The sequence below is a fragment of the Neolamprologus multifasciatus genome, chromosome 22, assembly GCF_963576455.1.
Source record: "Neolamprologus multifasciatus chromosome 22, fNeoMul1.2, whole genome shotgun sequence".
Classification (NCBI taxonomy): Eukaryota; Metazoa; Chordata; class Actinopteri; order Cichliformes; family Cichlidae; genus Neolamprologus; species Neolamprologus multifasciatus.
Window position 1 is genome coordinate 6,687,595 of NC_140459.1, and position 16,131 is coordinate 6,703,725.

The 16,131-nt window shown below is 39.5% G+C and overlaps 1 protein-coding gene and 1 long non-coding RNA gene across 5 annotated transcripts in view; both read left to right on the top strand.

Annotated features, from left to right (window-relative positions):
* pvrl2l (PVR cell adhesion molecule related 2 like) overlaps positions 1 to 16,131 on the top strand; it is a 381,196-nt gene that overhangs the window by 327,938 nt on the left and 37,127 nt on the right. The window lies entirely within an intron of this gene.
* LOC146492779 (uncharacterized) overlaps positions 1 to 16,131 on the top strand; it is a 100,000-nt gene that overhangs the window by 71,065 nt on the left and 12,804 nt on the right. Inside the window, exon 4 of the long non-coding RNA XR_014871995.1 lies at positions 1 to 16,131. This exon is cut by the window's right edge and continues 12,804 nt beyond it. This is a non-coding gene — a long non-coding RNA (uncharacterized LOC146492779).

The following is a 16,131-nucleotide window of genomic DNA, read 5'->3' on the forward strand; positions in this document are numbered from 1 at the left end:
TTAAAAACTTATGCTTCACATTTTTGGTTTATGTAAAAGAAACTTCTTTAGAGGCTATAAGAAATATAGTGAATGCAGTGTATGTGCATAACTTCATGTGAGCGCTGAAACCGAATTGATTGTTAATGTGGTGCAGAATCTACAAAGTGTCTGTTTCTCCTCAATTTTGAATAAATATGCACAAAGAGAGAGAAGGCATTCAAAGAATTGTGAACTGAAATCTTTGGGAGAATTCTGTAACAGATGGTGGCTTTTAAAAACCCTGTTTTGGGGTAAAATTTGATTAGACTTGCAGATTCTTATGAAATCATTTTTTTTTATGTCAGGCTGACCACTGAAAGTTTAGTTTATTCAGATAATACTTGAAAATAACTGCCCAAATAAGCGCACGGGGGAATGATAAGATTGAAGAACTTTGATAAAAGTGAACACATTTTATTTTTTATGTCAGTTTTTATAAGCACCGACTCACTATTTCGTACATTTGGCTTGTTATTCCTCTTTTATCGACCATTAAAAACACAGATCCAAATCCAGACTTTTACGGAGCAGCCAGAAGATTCAGTTGGATTATCTTTTCGTTCGTAGGCCCGCAAAATCTCTTGATCAATGGTGCTCAGTGGTGTTAAACACATGATTTTACAGTGTGACTGTGCTGTGGTGCTGGAGGGAGTCATCTCTGTTTTGGCGTGTGTGCATGTGATGGGAAGGGGAGGGGGTATACTTTAGAGAAGATGCCTCCCTTCATGCTAAGTTAGTCACCGTAACAGTTACTGTCCGTATCATTACCCCTCATTAACATCATACAGGCCTTGATGATACGCACACGCACACTGTGGCACTGGGCTGATAAGCGCTCGTCTAATCCTTCATTAGTAACAACTTTGCCTGAATGCAAATGGTCAAAGAAACATCAAACAAGCCGGTAGCTCCATTTAGAGAGCGCACATAAACTACCGACACATTACCAAAGCTTCTTTTTCCGAAAACCATTTATGGCTTCATCGGTTCGACGTGTGTCATTTGCGGCGCGCACGCTTGTATGCAGGTGTTTGCACGTGTGCCAATTGAATTGTCTGAGTCTGAATATATTTCAGTCATGTCAAGGCACCACTCTTTTTCCAGTCCTTTAAGCAGGCCGAGGCTGTCTGGCTAGCTAAGTGTTTGTCTTCTGAAGTTGAAGAGCTAATTACTGTCTGCCTCCTGCAACATGAGATTTGAGCTGCCAAGGGCTCGAGGCAGGACCTGCTCTCCTTTCGCTGTGTCGAACCGCCTTCTGTGATGTTACCTAAGCAAGTAAAAAGAGCTTCTCATGGGTGTTAAAAAGCTTTAGAGAAATCTTGGCAGTACATTTTGGGAGAGAGTCCAGTTCTTCATTTGTCTTGCCTTCCCTGTGGTTCCACTCGTATTATGTCGTAATGTGGTGCTGCAGGATGTGCAGTATATGCTTCTGTGCTAGGTTTCCATTTTCTATTTATTGCTTTTTGTGCTTCCACTCTTTGAATCTTCTCTTTTAGCTCTCTGTTCAGATGCTGTATTATATGTTCATGTTGTATTCCAAGCTGAGTTCAGGGTTGCCACTTCTGTGCAATCATTAGCACTTTCTTCTCTAAGTAAACATAAACTGCACATCCCCGATCTCTATTCTACAGCAGCAAAAACCTCTGGGTGACACCAGATTCTTTGCTCCTGAGCCTGTTGTTTTCCACTGTATAATATCATAACCACGCAAACCACAGCAGTAAGCCACTTGCAGCCACTAGTATCATACATTTTACTCTGCAAGATTTACACAGCTGCTGTGTTTCAAACTGCATAGTTTAAATGATAATGGTAGGAAAAACAGAGTAGGAAGTAGAGACAGAAGCGACAGACTCCTAACATCTTTATTTTAAATGTGGTACAAAGCCAAAGAGAGAAGCAACTCCTCACTTTAAAAGTGCTTCCGCCCCATAGACAAACCATCTAGAGTCCCTCTAGTACTACTTAAAGACAGATACCCAGAACATCTGCTTCCAGAGTATAAAGAACATTATTAAAATCATAGCACATTAAAAAGAAATTGGAAAGACTACTGTTATCGCTCCAGGGAGCAGTTTACAATACCCCTCAGCAAAAACATTTTAAAAAGTACTTGGGTTTTGTTTGTTTTTTTGCTTTAACACCATCTAAATAACCCAAGTAACTGCAAATACAAGTCTAGACAACTGTTATTTGGTAATAGTTATCTTGGGGTTTTGTTTTTTTTTCAAGCTAAATTTAAAAATTTTGGACTATAATTAATTTTTATGCTGCAATAGGAATTTTCCGGCTTTAGCTTTGTCTACCATATATTGGATATGGGGACTTTTGCTACATGTTAAACAGTTGTAATGCACCTGGGTCACTTTTTATAATAACATGCTTCAGTACTTGGCTTGTTCATTCTGTGACAAACTAATCCCCACAGGTGTTTTAGTCAAGGTGGCCTGTGAAAGCTAAACCTTTACACATGTTTCAGCCACACGGATACTGGAAACCACATCGCACATCCACAAAACTAAAGTCAGTATAATAAAACAGTGATTGCGTCACTTTCAATGTACATGTTTTTAACAGAAACAAGAAAATCAACGGCAACTTTATTCCAAAACATGCAAGCAAACAGTAAATATTAGGGGTGGGGGAAAAAATCGATACTGTGTAGTATCGTGATATTTTGTTTGCTAATAATGTATCGATACAGGGACAGCAGAAATCGATATTTTGTTACAAAAAAAGTAACTTCAGAGTGACTTCAGAGCATGTTGATCCTTTTTCTGAGCAAGAATCCTGACATTCCTTCACTGTCCAAATGTGTTTAACTTTTTTTATGGCCGCAATAAACATGACAGTTTACTTATTTTAATTTAAGACATGTTTTATTTTAATTAAGTTTAAAACTTTTTTATTTAATGTAAAATTATATTTTGCTTTAATTTACTTTAAAATTCTTCAGTTGCTGAAGGGGCTGCATAGTTTTCATAAATTGCATAGTTCAGAATAGCTATAATTGTACCAGATGGTTGCATTCAGTTAAGTTGGACTAGACTGTAATACAAACCGTTCAGTTTGTCAACAATAAAACTGAAATGAGAGAAAGACTGAGTGTGAGACTTTGATATTAGATAAAATAAATATCAATAAAGTTTACCTTTATGTACAGAATCTGAATATCGCAAAATATTTTAAAAAATTGCAATAATATCGTATCGTGCGTTAAGTATTGTGATAATATCGTATCGAGGGATGTTGGTGATTCCCACCTCTAGTAAATATACCTGAATAAAAGACATTTAAAAACTAAATATATAATAGTTATGGTGTCAAATGTAATCTGTTTATTTACAGTGAATATATTCCTTGTTTCCTTTCATAGCGTGCATACAGTATGTTCCTGCTTCATGAGTGATACACCTTCTAATGTGGTCTGAGTGGGACTAATGAACTGTGTGTGTGTGTGTGTGTGTGTGTGTAAAGTTTAGCACCCCTGTGCTGATTTTCATTCAGATATAATGAAGCTTGTTGGTAAGCACCACTTCTGGCATTTTAGCAGGGACATTGATGCAGAGAGTAATATGAAAAACAGAAGTAAGAGAATGCAGACATTACCAAGGAGCTTGTGTCCCCTGCATGATAAACAGAGAGGAAGAGAAAAAGAGCAAGCTACAGAGGAGATAAATGTGATAGGGTTGTGTTGCAGAGAGAGGAAATGAGAAAAAAACCTGCAGTAGAAGAAGAACCGATTTTTGTTTCCCATCGCTTAAAAACAGCCATCTCTACATTTATCTGTCCTGAGAGGTCTTTTTTCCTGTATGTCCTTTATTTCCTTCTTTTTCCAGTGATACTATGTTTACAGTGTTTACATTCAGTGGCAGAGCAGGAAGTGGCCTGACATTTCCATGCCGCTGTAAGAAGTCCTAGGGGGGATGATGGATGAGTGTATAATGCATGAAGGTTCACACTCTGTCTCTTAAATTAACACCAACTTTGCTTTCTTTTAAAGGTCCCATATTACCACCTTAATGTGATGTATTTCCTCTTGAAATGGAACAATGAGCAAGGACAGTGTGCAATAAATGCTCATTCTTAAATGTCAAACACTGGGCTATTAGTTATGGAGAGAAAAGCACTTTGATTTGCCCCAAAAAGGCAGAAAGGCAAGAAAGTGAATGATGCTGCATCGCCTGCCTGAGGTTGCACATTCTAGATAATGTAGTAAAGGTTTCTGTGAAATGATTTGGTTTGTCATAAAACTGGAATAGATGGTGAGCCGCACTCCTTAGTGGCAATACTCGATCGTAAAACAACGTGCAGAAAAACATGCCTAAACCAAATTCAGTGGTAGCCACTGATTAGCTGTTATTTCTAATTATTGTAAAGCTTGTAAAAACGTACTGGTGTAAAATAGTCACTGTTGTGTTGGCCCTTCAAAACAAATCAACCTGTTCTTTAACTTTAAGCTACTGGCGTGCAGCAGTGCAGCTCTGGTTAGCACATGTCTTTCTGTTTGTTTCTAGTTTCTACCTTTTTTCACAGTTTTCACAACCATAGAGACTTACAGTTACAGACAAAGCTGTGGACGTGGCCATGAGTGCATGTAAGCTTCTCACCACAGCTGTATGTTAAGCTAAATCGTTCCTTTACCGAGTGGTTGGTTGATTCTCTGACGGATTCTGCTTTGATAAGCATTTAAGGAAATGGATGAATAGTATGGTTTGGCGATTGGACGAATATATCGACCATCGACAATAGTCTGAGCTCATCGGAAATCATTTTTACAAGGGCGATTTATTTATTTGTTTTCCAATAAATACGTTTGCTAATAATAATGGAGCTAATAGAAGCAGTCAACAGAAAAATTGTAATAATAATAGCGCTGTTTTAACAACACCCTCTTTCATCTGCGAGCAAATGCACCCTCCTCAGAGTGCGCACAAATGCTTGTTGATGGAGCTGCAGAAGCTGGTGATAGCCTAGCATACTCCCATATGGAAAAGATATATATATATAAATCTTATAAAGTTTGTATCTGTCTTGTGTGAAACTTGTATGAAAAGCATACAAGAGTGAAAACAGATAAGATTCCTTGAAAAATTATATAAATGAAACTTGTCTGTTTTGGATACTTACTAAAACAATATATGAAAGTAATGAGAAATTGGCCACTTTCATGAGTAAATCATCTAAGTTTTTACTATTTCTTTTCCATATGGGCTCAGCCGGATGGTGGACACATACATGCTCATGCAAGTTAGTCATGTTTGAGTACTTTGCTCGCACTATACGTCTGCACAAGCGGCACACTGCTTTGATTACATCCTTAGGTCTCTTTCTATTGGTTTAAAGGCGAAGAAATCCCAAATTCAGCGTTAACTCGCCGTCATCAACTAATGCGATTAACAATTAACCCATCTGGAGCGCAGACTGAGTCAAAATCCCTGAAATGTCTCTGTAAACGCATTTCGGGCAGTTTTTCCAAAGTTTGTTCATTCTGCGCTCCAGATGGGTGGAACATGTTAAAAATATTAATCGTGTTAATCATGATGCTAACATGTTAACACTGACAGCCCTAATTTTTGGGGGAAATTAGTTCGTCCATGTTTGGACTTCTTCTGTGTTGTAAATACGCAAATCAGTCTGTGCATGATTACATTGCTCAGCCCATCAAAAAGTCTGCACATGCGCGAATATATCACCCATCGTCCATTATTGGACTGACGATTGTCGGTTGGAACATTTTTACACATCGTCCAACCCTAATGAAGAGGCAGAGTAAGCTGTTTGGGTGCAGAGAGAATGCATGTGTATGTAATTGTAGAAACCTGCTTTCTGGCAGTACAGTATGTACTCTACTCTGATGTATTGCCATGGCTAATGTAGTACCCATGGTAAATTATGTTCACACTGAGTATTCTGATGACAAACAGTCAAGCAATCCAACTTCACAATTCAGTAGTACACACAGTATGCCAGTGTTGTGAAGGCTTTCAGGTGTTATTTTCTAAGAGGTGGCCTAAAGTGTGTTTAGAAATAGACATTTCATATACAAACTTTAAAATCGATTTTGCTTGTCTTATCATTTAATACAGAGAAAGACTAAAACAATCTGTAAATTATTTACAAAGATACAGTGATCGTGTTTGCAAGTCCTTCATTTATTTTGTGACAGTGAGTAACAGTAAAGTTTGTGCAAATTGCTTCGATCAAACTCAATTTGTGTTGCAGAAAAGGAGGAGCCCGTTCTCACTCCCGAGGCGTAACATGCCGACGTTTTGTCACGTCCCGCAGCGTTCCTGAGGAACGCGAAAGGAGACCTTCGGCGTTCTTATGGTACGCGGCGGGTTATGGCCGAAATCCAGTGCAATGACGCTCCCGCAGTAATAGACGTTCCAGCCCTGTATTCCAGCCCTAAACCTAACCTTATCCCTAGCCCTAACCATAACCTTTTTCCTCACCTTAAACAGGACTTAAATGATGTTAAATAGCGTGTTTCTAAGCGATTTGAAGAAAAAGAGCGAACATGTGTAGATTGAGTCCATACGGTTCTCATATTTCCTCATTTTTCCGAGGTCGTCATTTAGGAACGTGGTGGGTAGCCGAAAACGTAATATGTTGACGATTTGTCACCTAGCGTAAAATGTTACGCTTTGGGAGTGAGAACGTGTTGAAAAGGAGATGATAACACTACGACAACTTTATGAAATTTCTAGGACAAGGTAGTCCAAAAGTATTTTGCATTGTGAAATAAGTTATATTAAAAAAATGTCTTTGAGCTCAACATTGTACATGTAATTCAATATTTAAAACCACAGCAGAGCTCCAAATCAATGTTGCACCCTTTGGTAAAGTGGCTCCTGAAGCATGAGAGATTGAAAGAAAAGGTCAGGTACAACAGCACGGGGATGGCCTCGCCACACTGGAGTGCATTTGTCCTGATATATCCTGTGAGTGCAGAGATTCAGTGCTCCGTCTCTGGCTTTTGCTTTTGCCCCCTTTTCGCTGTAATTAACAATGGAGATTATTTCCCATGTGGACGAAATGTTCCGTGACCAAACGAAGCCATTACTAATACGTCGTAATGTGATAATTACATGGTCATCAATTGGGAAAATGGAGCATTTTTAATCTCAATTACACAAAGATCCTTTTTTCTGGAGTCCCAGCAAATTTATTTATTTATTTGCTTTTTTTTTTTTTGCTGGCTCCCACCAACCGTTAAATTTCTTTTTCTTCGGGTATTCATTAGTGGCTTCTTGGTTATCCCTCCTCAGAAACATGTTGATTATCCAGGGATTGGGTTTGTGTTTGGGTGTTATCAATACCTTACTATGTGACTGCGTGCGTGTGAATGTGTGTGTGCTTCTTCCCCCCAGGGAAGTGATTAGTGTAACTATCCTTTGTTGAGTTTCTATTTTAAAAACAATTCTTTTGTGCCTGACAGTTGTGTGGTTCTCTGTTCACATGTAAGCTGGATCTAGGTGTGTATTTGCATATCTTGGATTAGTTTTTCCATTCATAGCTTTGCTATTTGCGATATGTAAATGTGCATAAAACTGAGCACATTGTGTAACTTCACCTCAGCTCCTCCTCCTCCTTCTGCTTCTTTCAGCTGCTCCCTTTAAGGTCGCCTCCATCTCACTCTATCTTCTACCATTCTCTGTTGTCACACCAATCCTGCATGTCCTCCTTTACAACATCCATGAATCATCTCTGTGGACTTTTCCTCTTTCCCTTCTGCCTGCCCGCTCCGCCTTCCTCCATCCCTCCTCTGCACATGTCCAAACCATTACAGCCTTTCCCCTCTAACTTTGTTTCTAAATTGCTCAACTTCAGCTGTCCCTCTGATGTACTCATTTCTAATCCTGTCCATCCTGGTCCCTCACTCTTTAAATCCTAACATCTTCAGCTCTGCCACTTCCAGCTGTGCTACTGTCTCCAAAGCATACATCATAGCAGGTCTCAGTAGGAACTGAGAAACCTTAAAATCCGTGCTAAAACTACTCTATTTTTCCACTTATTATTATTATTTTTAACTATTGGACAGTGTCTTTAATGTATTACAAGTACTTTAGGCTTATTTGAATGCATTTCCTTTGCACAAACATGGGTTAAGAACAAAGAACTGCCTGCATTTTACACCTGCTTGTAAATATTGATAGAGTAATTTATAATTAGCTCAAAAATTGTTCTTTTGATAGTAAGCATTGCTGACCCTTAGTATAATTACCATAGCATCTAACATAGATGGCTAGCTGATGTAAGCTGTTCATCTTTCCAGGAAGGTAAAGCCAGATAGACACTGTAAAGAAACTGATCATGGAAGAGAGCTACTGGTAATAATGTGATATTTTATAGCCTTTAGTGTCATCATAGCCAGAGCTGCCCTTTGTCACCTATTCTGTTCAGAATTTTATGGACAGATTTTCTAGGTGTAGTCAAGCGGTGGACGGTTTCCGCTTTGGTGCCCTCCTCTCTTCGCAGATGATGTGTTTCTTTTGCCCTCATCAGGCTGTGACCTCCAGCTTGCAGTAGAGTGATTAGCAGCCAAGTGTGAAGCGGCCGCACCTCCAAGTCTGAGACAATGGTTATCAGACGGAAAAGGGTGGATGCCCACTTTGGGTCATGGAGGAGTCAGGCCCCAGGTAGAGGGGTTCTTCATGGGTGAAGAGCGAGGGAGCAGGAAATGACAGACTGATTGGTCTGCATCAAGCATTGTTATGGGACAGTCTATCGGTCCCTTGTGGCAAATAGACACCTGAGCCTTTATGGAAAAGCCTGTTTAAGCCACCTTCTGAACCACCCAAACAGCTTACAGCGTTTACAGACTTTCACACCTCTGTGTTCTCGTGTATTCAAGAATGTACATTTCAGGGCACATCTGCACTATAAGCCGTATTTAAAACATGAAAGTTGATCCAGCTGTTGACTGGAATAACATCTTTTCAAGGTCAGTGTTTAGCTACGGCTGGTGGCTGGCTGCATTACTGCAGGGAGGTTGTCATGCTTCGGGATAGTAGAGTTTAGTGTCAAACAGACAGATGCACTCTCTCGCGTAGTGAAGGAGAATCAATGCAGGAAATCACATAAACTACTGAAAAAAGAATCAAAAGTAATAGCTAGTAGGAATTGAGCATTGATTCTATTGTATTTCTCAATTCACTTTGTTGAGAGACAGTATATTTGGCACTTGTTTTAATCCTGAATCATGAGTTGAACGACTTTTTCTATTGCCTTTAGTATTATTAATTTTCTCCACCTTCTCTTTGAAAGCTTCCTTTTAGTTCTTTTTTTGTAGGATCCTACTGCGGGCTGTAATTTTGTATTGATTTCAGAAGAGTGGAAATCTAAACCACCAAGTTAAATTCCTTGTAAGAGTAAACATATTTTGGAGACAAACCAGCAGCTGATTTTTGTTCTTCCCAGTTCTACTAGGTTATTTTGGGCTCAGTTGCAAGTTCTCATCTATTCTCTCAAAATGCAAGCCGGGAGAAAATGTGAGCTGAACGCTAATCCATGCAGGATGAGTAAATAACATCCCTGCCGTTAACCCTCTCCTGCCAAACAGTCATGTTGTTAGTTTTTCACAACTGTCACTACTAAACAACTACTGAAGAGGGAGTATTGTTTTGTGCAGTTAGAGGCAGCAAAACAGGCTTTTACAGACCAGTTCCACAGCAGTGCACATTAAACACTTAATATGACTTTAAAGTGTTTGGAAATGGAACAAGAAAAAGAAACATGAGAGCGAGCTGGCCGTTTTCTTACTTATTTTTCTTTTTTCATGTCTCATGCTCTGATCAGGGACACAGACACTCATCTTAACAGATCTTCCCGGCCAGCTTTTTCAGTCTCAGGATTGATTTTGGATTTGCATCAGTGTGTTTTTCATTCTGGCCATAAATGCACCCCCAGTGCACTCACACACTGAGAATATACAATTCCCTCAAATCAATTTCCTTGTCTATTTTCATGTTTATTAGATGTGGCTCTCAACATGTCCGATGCTTCCTGAAGCTATTGTTTAAGGGTAAATGAAAGTTTTCTCTTTCATTTCCACTGTTTAAACACACACACACACACACACACACACACACACACACACACACACACACACATTCTCATTTTAATATCTTAGTGAGGACATCTAATTGACATAATGCTTTCCCTAGCCTCTGATCCTAACCTTAAACCTTAGCCTAAACCTAACCATAACCTAATTGTAACCCTGATACTAAAACCACATTTTTAGTCTCAAAAATGCTTTCAAACTCGTGAGGACAGGCACAAATGTCCTCATAAGTGACTGTTGGTCCCCACATGTAGTAACATTCCAATTGTTGGTCCCCACAAAGACATCTAAACAAGTATACACACACACTTAGTTTTTAACCTCTTTTTTTGTCATATTTTAGCACTGGGAAAACCCCCATGTAAGGTCATTTATCAGCATTAAAAGGGCAAATAGCTAACAACACTCCAGATTATTGAGCAGGTTGGGTAATAAATACCTCATGAATCTTATTTTCAGACTTACAGTTCATATTAATGTCAATTAGGACGACAAGTAGCTTCCATATGCATATGTGGTGTCCCTCAGTTTTTACAATCAGGTTAATATGGCTACTTTAGATAGATAGATAGATATAATTTTATTTCGAACATGCAAATATAATTGAAATAACAACAGAAAAAAAACAAAAAACAAAACTTAAAAATCATCAAGTTTTCATGTATATATCTTTGTCTACAGAATGCGTGTGCTCGAAAAGGAGTAGGATGAAGTTTACACTTTTCTTGTTCCTACCCCCTTATTTCAAATTTCATTGCTTACAAATCCATATCCAGGATTCAACATTATTTGATCATATATGGTTAACTATGTACAAGTCTAACACATTGAACATACACAAATAAAAACCATTTTCAGCACGTAAACCAAACTTTCAAAATGGACAAATTAATGGGGAATATCGCGGTGTCCACGTCCATCTTTTATGTACAGTCTATGGCATTTAGCACATTTAGCTCCTATTGACTCCATCAACCTACTCTACATGTTGAAATATTACACATTATTTGTGTCCCATCTGGTTCTGTTGAAGGTTTCTTTTTGTTAAAAGGGAGTTTTTCCTTCCCACTATTGCTAAGTGCTTACTCAGGGTACGGTTTTGATTGTTGGGGTTTTCTCTGTTTTGTTGTAGGGTGTTTTCCTTACACTGTAAAGGTCCTTAAGGTGACATTTGTTGTTGTGGCTCTATATAAATACAACTAAATGGAGTTGAGTTTCACTACAGGAGTATATGATCAAACACACCCCATTCTCACCCCAAGTCAAGCATGAGAGTGCTAAATCACATTTTTAGCAAGTTTTAATGCTTTCAGTTTTGCAAATAAAAACATTTAGTCTTCATTTTTTTGGGGAAGTTCTAGATTTTGTAAGATATTTACTGCATCCAGCTAGTGTTTAAACATAGAGCAAGTCATTAGATATACTATGTTAGCACCCAACAAGTTAAAATCCAATATTCACATACTTTTTTTTAGCTTGTTTATTGTTTCTGCCGTGTCCTGTGGGGAACATATCTGCCTGCTTATTTGTCGTGTTTGTCTGCCGTTTGGTCGTTTGGTGCTTTGGCGATGTGCAGTTGTTTATCGCTGAAAGCAGCTGCCTGCTGCTCGCTGAAACGATGCTGATGAAGTGATGAGATTGAAATAAAAAGGCCTAGCTCTAAAGTTCTGGCGTGCCTGCGTGGATGTCAGAGTTGGGTGATAATTGCACGTGCTGTAATCACGTTCTGATTACAAATTGTGCAACACCTCGCTTCAGGCGGCCACATGGTCAAGACCAGCAGGTGCCTTTGCCCCCATCGCCCTGTGGCTCAGGTGACACCCTTCCAAATTAGCAAATTTAACATGTGACCTGCTATTGAAGTAGTTTTAACAACGCATACAATTGCTGTACGTGTAAAAGCTGCTTTGCAATCCACCTCGACCCCAGCTCAGTCTTTGTGGAGGGGGGTCTTGCAGCTGCTCTCTGCACCTCTGGCGTTCCTCGGTTGAGGAACTGAGGCGAGCCGACTGAAATAAAACCCACTTTAGCTGTAGTGAGCCTGAGGAGGCTGTTCATGTGTTAGTTTTCACCTAACCTTCCATTTCTTGGCCACCAGTTCTCCCTCCTGCAACTCTCAGGTCTCTCGGCATCCTTGTTCCTTCACTTTCTCTCCATTTTTAGACAACACTTTCCCTATTAGAGGGTCTTCCGTTGTATCCTCCAGGGTCCTGGCCTTGTCTGATGCCCTCATCGTTCTCCTGTGTGTGTTTTTGTGTGTACGTGTGTTTGTGTGTGTGCATGCAATCCCTATACCCTCGTATTTCTGCCTGTAGTAGTGTGGTTTGTGTAGTGTTTTCCCTCCGTCTTAGAGCTTTGGGCTGTTAACCCTGCAAACACTATCGCTCATCACAGTACACAACAAGAGCTTAAGAGCTCTCAGGGAAGAGTTCATCTCCCTCTGCTTCTCTCTTTTCTTTCATTTTGTCTCTCTCTCTCACCCTCACTTGTTTTTATCTGCTTTCTATCCCCCCTCCTCTTTGCTTCCTTCCTTCACAGCTCGCACTTAATACTTTTCTTACTTTCAAGTATTGAGGCGTAAAGGCTTCTCTGCCGCTCTCTTGTCTCTTGATCCCTGTTTTAGTAATCACTTCTTCTTCATGTCTCTTCTATACTTTGTCTCAGTGGAGTTGGATCTTCTTCAAGGAAGGAGAGATGTTTCCAGCCAGATAAAATGCAAATGTTGGGCAAAACATAAATTAAAATTCACTTCCACCTGAAACTGGAACGCTTTCAAAAAGATTAGCGACATTCGTGTTGTTATTGTTCCTTAACGTCAGCTAATGTTGGACATATTTCATGCTTTTATCAGAACAGAAAAACAAATAAATGAGCTTGGCTATAAAACAGGAAAGAGTCATAAAAGCACACTAGATGGGATAGAAAGGCAGCAGGTAGATGCATTTCTAAGACACGGTGATGAAAGGATATGTTACTGATGACATTTTAATGATGTCCGAAACCAATTTTCAGCTAATGCTGAGCTGTTCATCAGCACAACAGGGCCCAGGCTGTTTATCACAGAAATGTGTTGCAATCAGTGTTGCCAACTTAGCGACTTTGTCGCTATATTTAGCGAGTTTTCAGACCCCCTTAGCGACTCGTTTTCTAAAAAGCGACTAGCGACAAATCTGGCGACTTTTTCTGGTGTTATTGGAGACATATTTATGACGACTTTTTGACGTGAAAACGCGTATCGCTCTTACTCTCAACAAGCAGCGGTGCTGCCGTGGGCGCCTCACCCGTGCCAAAGCGCTCAAGGGCGGAGGATAGTCCTCCCCCAGCTGCTATCAGGGCAGGTGATGTTCACACCTGTGTGTCCAAACGGCAAATGAATCGCGCATGAGCGAAGCCGCTGCTCCCGCACTGACTGTAACGCAGTCAGTTCTTCTTTTACTGTTATGCTGTTTTGTGGATCCAAGGCTCGCAAAATTGTTAGCCCGACGTCCCGGGGCTAGCAATTTTTCCAGTCGGGCTACCAAAATCTATCTCTGCCCTGCCCGTCGGGCTGTCATAGGAAGGAAAATATATGTCTATGCTTTTGCATTCTTTCGCCAATGTAGCTGGGTAATTATGTCATTGGCATCGATGAGCCACTGTCAATATGTGACATATTGAAATCGCGTTTGAATTTGCGCTTGTTTTTTACTTTGACTTTCATTTTGCGATCGCGGAAAGGTGTGTAGAGAGCGGCAGCACTGATTGGTGAGTGACGATTACTTGCGCACCAGTTCCTCTGACATCGACTTATCAATCATTAGCTTACTATTCAAACAAAAAATTCTGTTCAATTTGAACCAAGTATTTGAGTTGATGGTTGTAATTTCTAGACAGTTGTTGTGATTTGTATTTTAACGATTTTTTGATTAATTTTTGTTTCCATTACAATATTATACTTTAAAGTACAATAAAGGAAACAAAACATAAAAAATTGCTTTTTTTATTTGGGCTACTTAAATTTATTTTGGGCTACCAAAAACTGAAGAATGCCTGCCCGAAGGGCTACCAGAGATTTTGAAATTTTGCGAGCCTTGGGATCACTATGTTTAAAACTACTTATAAACACACACACACACACACACACACACACACACATAAATTAACTCCACTACAGTGCCAATTTCGGGTCACTTTTGCCGGTCCAAGCCCGGGTAAAGGAGCAGGGTTGGAATTGTGACATTAAAAAAACAATAATTGCTAAAAGAAATTTAATTTGTAGTTCTAAATAAATTCTAACTGCATTTAGGATGTTTTTTACTCACTTTATGTTTCTTCCACGATGTTATTTCTCTGTCCAACAACGTAGGTTACAATTACATTAGCATGACAAATCATGCAAATTAGGTGATGACGTCATTTGGCGACTTCTAGCGACTTTTAGGACAGCCAATAGCGATTTTCCTTACTAAGGAGTTGGCAACACTGGTTGCAATCACTCTTCAACGCATAATTTGTTATCAAAAACAAAAATGTTCCTGAGACGGCTGTTGATGGGTAATACTTTAGTGGATGGGATGGAGCTTTGAGAAGAATTTATGCAAGGGAAGATTTAAGAAGGGAGTTACAGGATGGAGATAAGATAGAACAAAGGATTGTGGAAGGAGGAAGAAAAAGGGGAAAATAAGAAAGATTTTACTTTAAATAGAAGGAAGGCTAGAGAGGAGGAGGAGGGGGAGGGATAAAAGGAGGGAATGATGTCAGGAAGAGTGTGAAAGAAGAAAAAGACTTAAGATGAGGAGTCTTTAAAGGTGGCACGGGATGATGGATGAGTTTGTGGGAAGTGTACAGAATGAGAAAACAGCTGCTTTGGTGCCAAAAGCCAGTGAAGAAAAATCAGCTGTTAGCCCTGCGGTGTGCGTTTTTGAGTGTGTCTGTCTTCACCCAGGATGTTAAGTCAAAGGAGGATATTGTCTGAGGTTAAAAGTTTCATTCCTAGCTGTTGGCACTGCAACTAATCACTTCCAGACATACACACACTAAAGCAGCTCTCAAGATTGTGGGAGTTTAGGGTGTAAATACCTCCATAGCTGTCATGTACAAACAACCTATGGGATGTTTTTTTTGACTTATCTTCACTGTCAGCGGAGGCACCTGGTGAGTTTTGTATTGTAAGATACCCACATTACTGGTACAGCACATTTTATCGAAGCAGTAATACACTGGGGGGGTGCTGACATGAGGCTGTGACAACTTCACTTTACATCTGCAGAGGAAATGTTCATACATTCCCCTGAAGAACAACAAGGCCTGCATTCAAAGTGAGACTTAAATATAAGCTGTTATCAGCAAAGTGTCCTTCAGCTATAGAAAAGTAAACATATTCATTATACAGAAACAGTCCTTTCAGAGAGCAGTATTTTTATTATGCATTGATGTACCAAAGACTGGTACATCACGTTGTAACGCAGCCTCGGTGAGACACTTTGTAAATTGTTTTCCGTGTATATCTTAATTTGGAAAGAAGTCGTTAACGAGAGCTGTCAGAAAAATGCAGCGGAGTGTAAAATCAAAATGTTTAAGTAAAGGAAAACAGAAGTTATATTACATATATTACCTTATACAAGAGGTTACAAGACAAATTCAAATTCTCTGGATATTGTTTATTTAAATACAACAACTCTGATTAACTCTTGGTCATAAATCAGACTTTGCTTTTTCAAAAGAAAAACCGTTGTAGTCATAAGAGCAGTGGTTTGGTTCTTTAAAACTGTTGGTGCTGTAATCATACAGTATCGGAGCGTATTTGTGTGGTCACCGAACTATATAGTACTCTTTTGTGGCTGTAGCTCAGGAGGTCGAGCAGGTCATACTGATTGGAAGGTTAGTGGTTCAATCCCTGGCTCCCCCAGTCTGCATGCCAATTATCCTTGGCAAAATACTAACCCTAAGTTGCTCTCCGATGTGTCCATTGGAGTATAAATGAGTGTAAATGTCAGTTAGTGAGCACTTAAAAGCATAAAAGAAAGTGCTTGTGTGATTGGATGAATGTGTCATGTTGTGTA